This window comes from Labrus mixtus, unplaced genomic scaffold, assembly GCF_963584025.1.
Source record: "Labrus mixtus unplaced genomic scaffold, fLabMix1.1 SCAFFOLD_30, whole genome shotgun sequence".
NCBI lineage: Eukaryota > Metazoa > Chordata > Actinopteri > Labriformes > Labridae > Labrus > Labrus mixtus.
In genome coordinates, this window is record NW_026870100.1 from 795,001 (window position 1) to 807,500 (window position 12,500).

The following is a 12,500-nucleotide window of genomic DNA, read 5'->3' on the forward strand; positions in this document are numbered from 1 at the left end:
TTTTTTTAATTTTACCCACCACCTCTTTCCATGTTATATCATCACATTCATTCTCATTTTTCCCCATATTCACTCCCAACACTTTTCTTCTCTCACACACCGTTTTAAATCCCCACTTATTAACTAGATTGGATTCCTTACCTAGTAACATAATTTCTGACTTATTTTCATTTACTTTAGCCCCAGATGCTCTTTCATAAGTTTGTACATGTTTTAATATTAATTCTATATCCTCCTCTCCTTTTACCATTATATTCACGTCATCTGCATACTGTATTATTTTTACGTTTTCCTTACCTATACCTTTTATGTTTACGTCTTCCGATATCAGTGCTGCCAGCGGCTCTGGTACCAAGCTGTACAACAGCGCTGACATCGGACATCCTTGTCTCACTGACCTTGATATTTTAAAAGAATCAGTTAGTTCCCCGTTACATTTTATCTTGCTTTCCGCTCCTGTATACAACATATTTATCCATTCTCTCATTCTCTCTCCGAATCCAAACTTCTCTAACACCTTCCCCATGAACCCGTGATCTACTCTGTCAAAAGCTTTATTTAAATCAATCCCTAGCCATATTCCCCCCTCCCCTTCCATATCCCTGACCGTCTGTTTTATTGAAATGATTGAGTCTGCTATGTCTCTGTTTGGTATACTGTATGATTGTGTTTGTTCTATGATTGTTCCTATTACCTCCCTGATTCTATTGGCTATTGTTTTCGCTATGATTTTGTAGTCTGTGTTGAGTAGGCTGATTGGTCTGTAGTTGTCCAGATTTTTATTGTCCCCCTTGTTTTTGTAAAAAATAGTAACCACCCCTTCCCCTAAACTTTTTGGTATATGTTTCACTTTTTCCATATATTTACTCAATTTGTTCACCAAGGGCACCAGCTGCTCTTTGAAAGCTTGGTAGAATTCCGCAGTTAGGCCATCGCTCCCAGGACTTTTGTTTTTGTTTAACCCCTCTAAAGCACTTCTGATTTCTCCCTCTGTAAACTCACAATCACACCACATTTTATCGTCCTCGCTTAGTTTTTTCTTTAAGGCAACCAAAGCTCTGTTCACACTCACGCTATCACACTCCTGTCTCGAAAACAGGCTTTCATAATAGCCCTTTACTATTTCTAAAATTCCCTTTTTATCTGTCACACTTTTACCTGCTTCATTTAATAATTCATTTATTTCTGTTCTTTTTTGTTTTTGTTTTTCCAGACCTAAAAAAAAGGCTGTACTCCTCTCCCCCTCATACATATATTGTATTTTACTCCTAATGGCTGCACCCCTACTCTTTTTAAGTTCAATCACTCCCAACTGTTCTTTTAAATGTATGTATTTTTCGACACCTACATTATCTACACTGTCAAGCGATGCTATTTCCTCACTTAGTTGTTTTCTCAAATTCTCTTCCTTTCTATTTTCTCTCCACTTTTTCTCTTTACTATAATTGATACACTTTTTTTAAATTCTGACTTTTACACTATCCCACCACACATTCATATCTTCACTCTCATTCCACTCATATCCCACATCATTCAACAATCTTTCCATACTTTCACAAACATTCCATCATCCAGCAAGCTTGCATTAAAGCACCATATCCCTCCTTTACGTACATTCGTTTCTTTTCTAAACGTGATTTCTATTCCAGCGTGATCGCTCCACATATTAGTTTTATATTCAACTTCTTTAATCCACCTCACTACCTCGCATGTCACCAAAGCATAATCTATTCTAGATTGTTTTAATCTATTTAGTACAATTTGTCTCCTGGAGAACACCCTCTCCCATGGATGTAGCAATCTCCAAATATCAATGCATTGTTTCGTTATCATTATATCTTTAAGTGTCCCCCTGCTCACATCCCCCTTAAACACATTATTTTTTGACACATCGGTGGGTGTCATCGCCACATTAAAGTCACCGATTATTATACAATTCCTTTCCCACCATTTGCTTATTGCAATGAAGAATGTTTTCCTTTCTTTTTCTCCATTCGGTGCATATATATTTATGATTCTTATATTTTTCGTTTCATACACACAGTCTATTACTATTATTCTTCCTTCTTTGTCTCCATAAACCAAATTTACCCCTGTTACCCGACCCGTTTTGACTAAAACCGCCACTCCTCTCGCCCTCGACGTGCCATTGGAGCAGAAAATATGGCCCACAAAGTCTTTTTTTATGTCTTCCACCAGGGAATCATCCCACCTGGTCTCATGCAGGCACAAAACGTCATTCTGCAAGGAAAGAATCGCATGTCTTTTTTCTTTGTTCCTTAGTCCATTCACGTTAATCGAAAATAAATTAAAGGCCATTATCATAAAAATAAAAACAAAAAAAACGGATTTACAGGGGTTATTGTCAGTCATTATTTGTCCTTACATTTCAATTTTTTCACCAACTTTTTTCGTTGTCCAAGACTTAGTCTTTTTTGCGCACTCGCCAGTTCACCCACATCCATTTCGCTGCCCGTTTCATTGGGACTGGTGCTTTTACGCGTATTATTTAGCGTGATTTTTCTCCCTCCCGCCTGTCCAACACCACTCTCAGGCATCTCCCTCCCCTCTGTGCTCATGCTTACCCCCGGGTCTTCTGCCACGTCCCTTCCGTCTCCTTTTTTCCCTCTCTCGCTCGTTTTTCGCTGCTTCTGCTGTCCTCCCTCTCCAGCCAGCTCCGGCGTCTCCAGCTCGCACTCTGACGCCCGTTCTCCTCCGCTCTCTCTGCTCTGCTCCATTTCTCCGTCACTGTTCTCGTCTTCTCTGATCTCCTTCCTGCTTGCTCCGATCACCTCCTTCTCCTCCGCCTCCTCCTCGTACACCTCCTCCGCCTCGTCTTCATCCTCGTACACCTCCTCCACCTCGTTCTTGCTCTCCTCTCCGTTCTCACACTCACATTCATTTTCTCTTTTTTTACAGTTTGTGCATTTTGTGCTGTTCGCGCTGCACTCTCGCGCAAAGTGTCCCTGCACCCCACAGTTGTGGCACATAAATTCTGGACACTCTCTCAGGATGTGTCCCGGCTGGATGCACATCCTGCACACTTTTTGTTGTCTATCATGTATTACTCTAAAGTATTCGTTCCCCATCACAGTGTTAAACTTTGTGGAGTAAGGGAGTGACTGTACCTGGTCATTAAATCTGACCCGGACAAACCTCGTTCCGTCAGCTATCATTGTTCCAGGCCACATTCTGCGTTTTATTGGTGATGTCGGTTTCACTCCCCATCCCGTCAGCTTCCAAACTATTTCTTCATCTGTGATATACGCTGGCAGGTTTAAAAAAGACACCACCAGCTCATCATTATTTAGTTCTCTCGCCACGACTCTGGTCTCTCCGATCTTAAATCCATCCAGCAGCCTTTCCTTTCCTTTAATGTTGCTCACCGTCACCTCCAGTTTTTCAGGTCCCAGGGTTCTGCACGCCAGCAGGCCCCCACAGATCATTTTTATGTTGCTCATGACGTGATTTAGAGGAACTTTGTCTCCCACCATTTCAATGTTTAGTGTTAGTTTTCTCTCAAAAGACACTTTTGCTTCCTCTTTTTCTGCTCTCTCGCCACCTCTCCCATTCTCTGCATGCGGAGCAATCAGCCCGCCGCTCCTCTCTCTTCCTCTCTCTCTGTCATCCATTCCGTTCCCTGTTTCATTTGCCGTTTTCATCCGTCCTTTTTGTCCGTCGTTCTTCTCGTTGTCGTTTAATCCATTCCTTTGTTTCAGTGCCATGTTTGTTTGTTCACGTTGTTGTCCGTTCTCTTTTCCTTTTTCCATCTCTCCAGTCCGTGGTCCTGTCATCTTTGTGATCCGTCCGTGTGAGTTTGCTCGCGACATACGAGCAAACATTCACAAAAAACAAAAATTCTTCACAAAATTGTGGAAAAAAAACAGGAAAAAAGGTGAAAAGAAAAACGATCCCCCTAACAGTCAGTGACTGCTGGGGGACATTCACTCACAATCTGAGGTATTTAAATAAATCCAAAGCGCATCCAAAAAACAAACAAATTAGTCCAGCTGTCCTGCTCAGTACTGACACGTCAGCTCTCCTTCAGCACCACACAAACTCTGACAGCAAAAGGGGCGTGTTCAGGGTGGTATGGCCGTAAGCCATCATTGTGTGCAGACAGGGGCCTTTTAAAGATGTCATGCCCTTGATTCTGGCTGAATTTTTGGACATGTGAATATGTCTCTATATGATAAAAAAAAACATGATCAAAAAAATGAAAAAGCTTACAGCACCTGGTATTCCCAGGCGGTCTCCCATCCAAGTACTAACCAGGCCCGACCCTGCTTAGCTTCTGAGATCGAACAAGATCGGGCGTGTTCAGGGTGGTATGGCCGTAAGCCATTATTGTCTGCAGACAGGGGCCTTTTAAAGATGTCATGCCCTTGATTCTGGCTGAATTTTTGGACATGTGAATATGTCTCTCTATGATAAAAAAAAAACATATGATCAAAAAAATAAAAAAAGCTTACAGCGTCTGTTATTCCCAGGCGGTCTCCCATCCAAGTACTAACCAGGCCCGACCCTGCTTAGCGTCCAAGATTGGACGAGTTCAGGGTGGTTTGGCCGTAAGCCATTATTGTGTGCAGAAAGGGGCCTTTTAAAGATGTCATGCCCTTGATTCTGGCTGAATTTTTGGACATGTGAATATGTCTCTATATGATAAAAAAAAAACATATGATCAAAAAAATGAAACAGCTTACAGCATTTGGTATTCCACAGGCGGTCTCCCATCCAAGTACTAACGAGGCCCGACCCTGCTTAGTTTCCGAGATCGGACGAAAACGGACGAGTTCAGGGTGGTTTGACTGTAAGCCATTATTGTGTGCAGAAAGGGGCCTTTTAAAGATGTCATGCCCTTGATTCTGGTTGAATTTTTGGACATGTGAATATGTCTCTATATGATAAAAAAAAATCATATGATCAAAAAAAATTTAAAAGCTTACAGCACCTGTTATTCCCAGGCGGTCTCCCATCCAAGTACTAACCAGGCCCGACCCTGTTTAGCTTCCGAGATCGGACGAGTTCATGGTGGTATGTCCTTAAGCCATTATTGTATGCAGAAAGGGGCCTTTTAAAGATGTTATGCCCTTGATTCTGGCTGAATTTTTGGACATGTGAATATGTCTCTATATGATAAAAAAAAACATATGATCAAAAAAAATGAAAAAGCTTACAGCACCTGGTATTCACAGGCGGTCTCCCATCCAAGTACTAACCAGGCCCGACCCTACTTAGCTTCCGAGATCGGACGAGATCGGGCTTGTTCAGGGTGGTATGGCCGTAAGCCATTATTGTATGCAGAAAGGGGCCTTTTAAAGATGTCATGCCCTTGATTCTGGCTGAATTTTTGGACATGTGAATATGTCTCTATATGATCAAAAAAAAAACATATGATCAAAAAAATGAAACAGCTTACAGCATTTGGTATTCCACAGGCGGTCTCCCATCCAAGTACTAACGAGGCCCGACCCTGCTTAGTTTCCGAGATCGGACGAAAACGGACGAGTTCAGGGTGGTTTGACTGTAAGCCATTATTGTGTGCAGAAAGGGGCCTTTTAAAGATGTCATGCCCTTGATTCTGGTTGAATTTTTGGACATGTGAATATGTCTCTATATGATAAAAAAAAATCATATGATCAAAAAAAATTAAAAAGCTTACAGCACCTGTTATTCCCAGGCGGTCTCCCATCCAAGTACTAACCAGGCCCTACCCTGCTTAGCTTCCGAGATCGGACGAGTTCAGGGTGGTATGTCCTTAAGCCATTATTGTATGCAGAAAGGGGCCTTTTAAAGATGTCATGCCCTTGATTCTGGCTGAATTTTTTGACATGTGAATATGTCTCTATATGATAAAAAAAAACATATGATCAAAAAAATGAAAAAGCTTACAGCACCTGGTATTCCCAGGCGGTCTCCCATCCAAGTACTAACCAGGCCCGACCCTGCTTAGCTTCCGAGATTGGACGAGATCGGGCGTGTTCAGGGTGGTATGGCCGTAAGCCATTATTGTATGCAGAAAGGGGCCTTTTAAAGATGTCATGCCCTTGATTCTGGCTGAATTTTTGGACATGTGAATATGTCTCTATATGATAAAAAAAAAAACATATGATCAAAAAAATGAAAAAACTTACAGCACCTGGTATTCCCAGGCGGTCTCCCATCCAAATACTAACCAGGCCCTACCCCGCTTAGCCTCCGAGATCGGACGAGATCAGGCGTGTTCAGGGTGGTATGGCCGTAAGCCATTATTGTGTGCAGAAAGGGGCCTTTTAAAGATGTCATGCCCTTGATTCTGGCTGAATTTTTGGACATGTGAATATGTCTCTTTATGATAAAAAAAAAACATATGATCAAAAAAATGAAAAAACTCACAGCACCTGGTATTCCCAGACGGTCTCCCATCCAGGTACTAACCAGGCCCTACCCTGCTTAGCTTCCGAGATCGGACGAGATCAGGCGTGTTCAGGGTGGTATGGCTGTAAGCCATTATTGTGTGCAGGCAGGGGCCTTTTAAAGATGTCATGCCCTTGATTCTGGCTGAATTTTTGGACATGTGAATATGTCTCTATATGATAAAAAAAAACATATGATCAAAAAAAATGAAAAAGCTTACAGCACCTTGTATTCCCAGGCGGTCTCCCATCCAAGTACTAACCAGGCCCGACCCCGCTTAGCTTCCGAGATCGGACGAGATCGGGCGTGTTCAGGGTGGTATGGCCGTAAGCCATTATTGTGTGCAGAAAGGGGCCTTTTAAAGATGTCATGCCCTTGATTCTGGCTGAATTTTTGGACATGTGAATATGTCTCTACATGATAAAAAAAAACATATGATCAAACAAAATGAAAAAGCTTACAGCACCTGGTATTCCCAGGCGGTCTCCCATCTAAGTACTAACCAGGCCCGACCCTGCATAGCTTCCGAGATCGGACGAGATCGGGCGTGTTCAGGGTGGTATGGCCGTAAGCCATTATTGTGTGCAGAAAGGGGCCTTTTAAAGATGTCATGCCCTTGATTCTGGCTAAATTTTTGGACATGTGAATATGTCTCTATATGATAAAAAAAAAACATATGATCAAAAAAATGAAAAAGCTTACAGCGTCTGGTATTCCCAGGCGGTCTCCCATCCAAGTACTAACCAGGCACGACCCTACTTAGTTTCCGAGATCGGACGAGATCGGGCGTGTTAAGGGTGGTATGGCCGTAAGCTGTTATTGTGTGCAGAAAGGGGCCTTTTAAAGATGTCATGCCCTTGATTCTGGCTGAATTTTTGGACATGTGAATATGTCTCTATATGATAAAAAAAAAACATATGATCAAAAAAATGAAAAAGCTTACAGCACCTGGTATTCCCAGGCGGTCTCCCATCCAAGTACTAACCAGGCCCTAACCTGCTTAGCTTCCGAGATCGGACGAGATCAGGCGTGTTCAGGGTGGTATGGCCATAAGCCATTATTGTGTGCAGACAGGGGCCTTTTAAAGATGTCATGCCCTTGATTCTGGCTGAATTTTTGGACATGTGAATATGTCTCTATATGATAAAAAAAAACATATGATCAAAAAAAATGAAAAAGCTTACAGCACCTGGTATTCCCAGGCGGTCTCCCATCCAAGTACTAACCAGGCCCGACCCCGCTTAGCTTCCGAGATCGGACGAGATCGGGCGTGTTCAGGGTGGTATGGCCGTAAGCCATTATTGTGTGCAGAAAGGGGCCTTTTAAAGATGTCATGCCCTTGATTCTGGCTGAATTTTTGGACATGTGAATATGTCTCTACATGATAAAAAAAAACATATGATCAAACAAAATGAAAAAGCTTACAGCTTCTGGTATTCCCAGGCGGTCTCCCATCCAAGTACTAACCAGGCCCTACCCTGCTTTGCTTCTGAGATCGGACGAGTTCAGGGTGGTATGGACGTAAGGCATTATTGTATGCAGAAAGGGGCCTTTTAAAGATGTCATGCCCTTGATTCTGGCTGAATTTTTGGACATGTGAATATGTCTCTATATGATAAAAAAAAACATATGATCAAAAAAAATGAAAAAGCTTACAGCACCTGGTATTCCCAGGCGGTCTCCCATCCAAGTACTAACCAGGCCCGACCCTGCTTAGCTTCCGAGATCGGACGAGATCGGGCGTGTTTTTTTTTTTTTTTATCTTTTTTTATCAAAATTACAAAAACATTTATAATTCTTTCACATCATTTACAACAAATGCTATTACAATACATACACCCTCTAAATTAAACCTCCCCTCTGACGCAAACGGCACCCTAAAAACAATAAAAACATAGCATCAGAAAAAAAAACTCAAACCACCCCTGATACCCCCAACTCATGACAACTCTTCTGAGTCCCTCCCCCAAAGCAAACACCCCTCTGAAAACAAACCACAAAAACATACAAAAACCCCACAGTATTCTCAAAAAACCACTGAGAAAAAAAAAAAACACCAAATCAAATCACCCATTTTCCCCATGACCAAAAAAGAAGCCCTCGTACCAAAAAAACAAAAACAAAATAATTTAGACATCCCACATAATTCCCTCCTCATTTACTCTACACACATTCGCACCTTCCACAAACATTCTCACAAACTCACTCTCATTCGCTATGTACAACAATTTAAGATGTGCTTTCCATTCATTCACAAACATTCTCCACACATTCATTTTCTTACTTTCATACAGTGCATAATTCCTTCTGTTAAAAACCGCTTTTCTTGCAAAAGCCAAAATTATATTCATTACATTGTGATTTTTTTGTTTTGTTCCCACCCCCAACAACACCGACAATTCCCACCCCCTTTCATTCCAACACTCATTCTTACTGCATTTCCCCAACATTTCTCTTATTTTTCCCCAAAAATAAACCAATTCCCCACACGTAACAAACAAATGTATTAAATCCTCATCCGTACTTTCACATACACAACACTTTCTTTCATACCTCTCCTTATGGATCTGATGCAGGACGATGCAGGTGAAGATCCTCCTGTGCCTCAGTTTGAAATCTAGGTCAAATATTGCATGTGGTGTATGCGGAATGTTAATGTTCTTCCATATCATGTTGCTTGTTATGTCCGGGTATGTGTCTGTCCATTTTACTTCGGATGTGGGTTTCTGTATTCTATGTGTGATTGCGCACCTATACCAAATTTTTGTAGTGACATCTGTAATGTTGTGTTTCTTCTCCCCTAGGCACAGGGAGATCCCCCCCACATCGTCCTGCATCACTCCCTCCTTCTCTTTGATTAATTTTTCCCATTCGCTCGACAAAGACAATTTTACATTTGCAAACACTCTCTCAATCACATCCTTTCTGCACACACACCCTTTATTTTTTAAACCCCTCACCACCATTTGTAAATCAAAATCCCCCCCACAGTTCAGTAAATCCCTTATTCTAATATATCCCGCTTTTGACATAGCTTCACACTTAATTACCCTCTCCCCATTTTTAAAATACGGGCTCGAGAGGAAGGGCAGTCGTAGCACTGACCCTCTCGTTCCGCACTCTGGTACAGTCCAGGATGAAACCTGATACCACGCACTGAGTACTTCCTGGAAAAACCGTGGCAAGTGTTTAAATGAATCCGGGTTATTGATCTGGTACAGGTTGTCCTCGTTGTAGAGTCCAAAACTGCACAGATATTGTTTGAAGTGGTTTTTCCAAACTACGTTCCGGTTCTGGTCCATAAATTTGCCTATCAATTTGACTCTTAGTGCTACTTTTTTTGTAAGTAAATCAATCAAAGCTAGCCCCCCCTGATCTTTAGCCCCTATTATTGTTTTGTGAGCTATACTCGCTGCTTTGTTTTTCCAAATAAAGTCCCTAATGGTCTTTGAAATCTCCTTAAAGGCCCAGTCCGGAAGCGTACAAGTACTCAGCGCATGATTCACTTTGGACAACACGAGAGCATTTGTTACGGCTACCCTTCCTCTCAACAATAGACCCCTCGCTTTCCACAAATTCAATGTTTTTTTAATTTTACCCACCACCTCTTTCCATGTTACATCATCACATTCATTCTCATTTTTCCCCATATTCACTCCCAACACTTTTCTTCTCTCACACACCGTTTTAAATCCCCACTTATTAACTAGATTGGATTCCTTACCTAGTAACATAATTTCTGACTTATTTTCATTTACTTTTGCCCCAGATGCTCTTTCATAAGTTTGTACATGTTTTAATATCAATTCTATATCCTCCTCTCCTTTTACCATTATATTCACGTCATCTGCATACTGTATTATTTTTACGTTTTCCTTACCTATACCTTTTATGTTTACGTCTTCCGATATCAGTGCTGCCAGCGGCTCTGCTACCAAGCTGTACAACAGCGCTGACATCGGACATCCTTGTCTCACTGACCTTGATATTTTAAAAGAATCAGTTAGTTCCCCGTTACATTTTATCTTGCTTTCCGCTCCTGTATACAACATATTTATCCATTCTCTCATTCTCTCCCCGAATCCAAACTTCTCTAACACCTTCCCCATGAACCCGTGATCTACTCTGTCAAAAGCTTTATTTAAATCAATCCCTAGCCATATTCCCCCCTCCCCTTCCATATCCCTGACCGTCTGTTTTATTGAAATGATTGAGTCTGCTATGTCTCTGTTTGGTATACTGTATGATTGTGTTTGTTCTATGATTGTTCCTATTACCTCCCTGATTCTATTGGCTATTGTTTTCGCTATGATTTTGTAGTCTGTGTTGAGTAGGCTGATTGGTCTGTAGTTGTCCAGATTTTTATTGTCCCCCTTGTTTTTGTAAAAAATAGTAACCACCCCTTCCCCTAAACTTTTTGGTATATGTTTCACTTTTTCCATATATTTACTCAATTTGTTCACCAAGGGCACCAGCTGCTCTTTGAAAGCTTGGTAGAATTCCGCAGTTAGGCCATCGCTCCCAGGACTTTTGTTTTTGTTTAACCCCTCTAAAGCACTTCTGATTTCTCCCTCTGTAAACTCACAATCACACCACATTTTATCGTCCTCGCTTAGTTTTTTCTTTAAGGCACCCAAAGCTCTGTTCACACTCACGCTATCACACTCCTGTCTCGAAAACAGGCTTTCATAATAGCCCTTTACTATTTCTAAAATTCCCTTTTTATCTGTCACACTTTTACCTGCTTCATTTAATAATTCGTTTATTTCTGTTCTTTTTTGTTTTAGTTTTTCCAGACCTAAAAAAAAGGCTGTACTCCTCTCCCCCTCATACATATATTGTATTTTACTCCTAATGGCTGCACCCCTACTCTTTTTAAGTTCAATCACTCCCAACTGTTCTTTTAAATGTATGTATTTTTCGACATCTACATTATCTACACTGTCAAGCGATGCTATTTCCTCACTTAGTTGTTTTCTCAAATTCTCTTCCTTTCTATTTTCTCTCCACTTTTTCTCTTTACTATAATTGATACACTTTTTTTTAATTCTGACTTTTACACTATCCCACCACACATTCATATCTTCACTCTCATTCCACTCATATCCCACATCATTCAACAATCTTTCCATACTTTTCACAAACATTCCATCATCCAGCAAGCTTGCATTAAAGCACCATATCCCTCCTTTACGTACATTCGTTTCTTTTCTAAACGTGATTTCTATTCCAGCGTGATCGCTCCACATATTAGTTTTATATTCAACTTCTTTAATCCACCTCACTACCTCGCATGTCACCAAAGCATAATCTATTCTAGATTGTTTTAATCTATTCAGTACAATTTGTCTCCTGGAGAACACTCTCTCCCATGGATGTAGCAATCTCCAAATATCAATGCATTGTTTCGTTATCATTATATCTTTAAGTGTCCCCCTGCTCACATCCCCCTTAAACACATTATTTTTTGACACATCGGTGGGTGTCATCGCCACATTAAAGTCACCGATTATTATACAATTCCTTTCCCACCATTTGCTTATTGCAATGAAGAATGTTTTCCTTTCTTTTTCTCCATTCGGTGCATATATATTTATGATTCTTATATTTTTCGTTTCATACACACAGTCTATTACTATTATTCTTCCTTCTTTGTCTCCATAAACCAAATTTACCCCTGTTACCCGACCCGTTTTGACTAAAACCGCCACTCCTCTCGCCCTCGACGTGCCATTGGAGCAGAAAATATGGCCCACAAAGTCTTTTTTTATGTCTTCCACCAGGGAATCATCCCACCTGGTCTCCTGCAGGCACAAAACGTCATTCTGCAAGGAGAGAATCGCATGTCTTTTTTCTTTGTTCCTTAGTCCATTCACGTTTATCGAAAATAAATTAAAGGCCATTATCATAAAAATAAAAACAAAAAAAACGGATTTACAGGGGTTATTGTCAGTCATTATTTGTCCTTACATTTCAATTTTTTCACCAACTTTTTTCGTTGTCCAAGACTTAGTCTTTTTTGCGCACTCGCCAGTTCACTCACATCCATTTCGCTGTCCGTTTCATTGGGACTGGTGCTTTTACCCGTATTATTTAGCGTGATT

At 41.0% G+C, this 12,500-nt stretch overlaps 9 non-coding genes and 4 pseudogenes across 9 annotated transcripts; all 13 read right to left on the bottom strand.

The window, feature by feature from the left end:
- Positions 1-4,223: 4,223 nt before the first annotated feature.
- LOC132961384 (5S ribosomal RNA) lies at positions 4,224-4,342 on the bottom strand. Its single transcript, XR_009667748.1, has one exon. It is a non-coding gene; the product is annotated as a 5S ribosomal RNA (ribosomal RNA).
- Positions 4,343-4,465: 123 nt separating this feature from the next.
- On the bottom strand, positions 4,466-4,574 carry LOC132961057 (5S ribosomal RNA; annotated as a pseudogene).
- A 365-nt stretch (positions 4,575-4,939) lies between these two features.
- On the bottom strand, positions 4,940-5,048 carry LOC132961060 (5S ribosomal RNA; annotated as a pseudogene).
- A 122-nt stretch (positions 5,049-5,170) lies between these two features.
- Positions 5,171-5,289, bottom strand: LOC132961379 (5S ribosomal RNA). The gene has a single exon (XR_009667743.1). It is a non-coding gene; the product is annotated as a 5S ribosomal RNA (ribosomal RNA).
- A 366-nt stretch (positions 5,290-5,655) lies between these two features.
- On the bottom strand, positions 5,656-5,764 carry LOC132960959 (5S ribosomal RNA; annotated as a pseudogene).
- A 121-nt stretch (positions 5,765-5,885) lies between these two features.
- LOC132961199 (5S ribosomal RNA) lies at positions 5,886-6,004 on the bottom strand. The gene has a single exon (XR_009667574.1). It is a non-coding gene; the product is annotated as a 5S ribosomal RNA (ribosomal RNA).
- Positions 6,005-6,127: 123 nt separating this feature from the next.
- On the bottom strand, positions 6,128-6,246 carry LOC132961460 (5S ribosomal RNA). Its single transcript, XR_009667823.1, has one exon. It is a non-coding gene; the product is annotated as a 5S ribosomal RNA (ribosomal RNA).
- Positions 6,247-6,368: 122 nt separating this feature from the next.
- Positions 6,369-6,487, bottom strand: LOC132961329 (5S ribosomal RNA). The gene has a single exon (XR_009667695.1). It is a non-coding gene; the product is annotated as a 5S ribosomal RNA (ribosomal RNA).
- Positions 6,488-6,609: 122 nt separating this feature from the next.
- LOC132961285 (5S ribosomal RNA) lies at positions 6,610-6,728 on the bottom strand. The gene has a single exon (XR_009667654.1). It is a non-coding gene; the product is annotated as a 5S ribosomal RNA (ribosomal RNA).
- Positions 6,729-6,850: 122 nt separating this feature from the next.
- LOC132961255 (5S ribosomal RNA) lies at positions 6,851-6,969 on the bottom strand. The gene has a single exon (XR_009667627.1). It is a non-coding gene; the product is annotated as a 5S ribosomal RNA (ribosomal RNA).
- A 122-nt stretch (positions 6,970-7,091) lies between these two features.
- LOC132960704 (5S ribosomal RNA) lies at positions 7,092-7,210 on the bottom strand (annotated as a pseudogene).
- A 122-nt stretch (positions 7,211-7,332) lies between these two features.
- On the bottom strand, positions 7,333-7,451 carry LOC132961330 (5S ribosomal RNA). Its single transcript, XR_009667696.1, has one exon. It is a non-coding gene; the product is annotated as a 5S ribosomal RNA (ribosomal RNA).
- A 122-nt stretch (positions 7,452-7,573) lies between these two features.
- On the bottom strand, positions 7,574-7,692 carry LOC132961338 (5S ribosomal RNA). The gene has a single exon (XR_009667704.1). It is a non-coding gene; the product is annotated as a 5S ribosomal RNA (ribosomal RNA).
- Between the last annotated feature and the right edge of the window lie 4,808 nt (positions 7,693-12,500).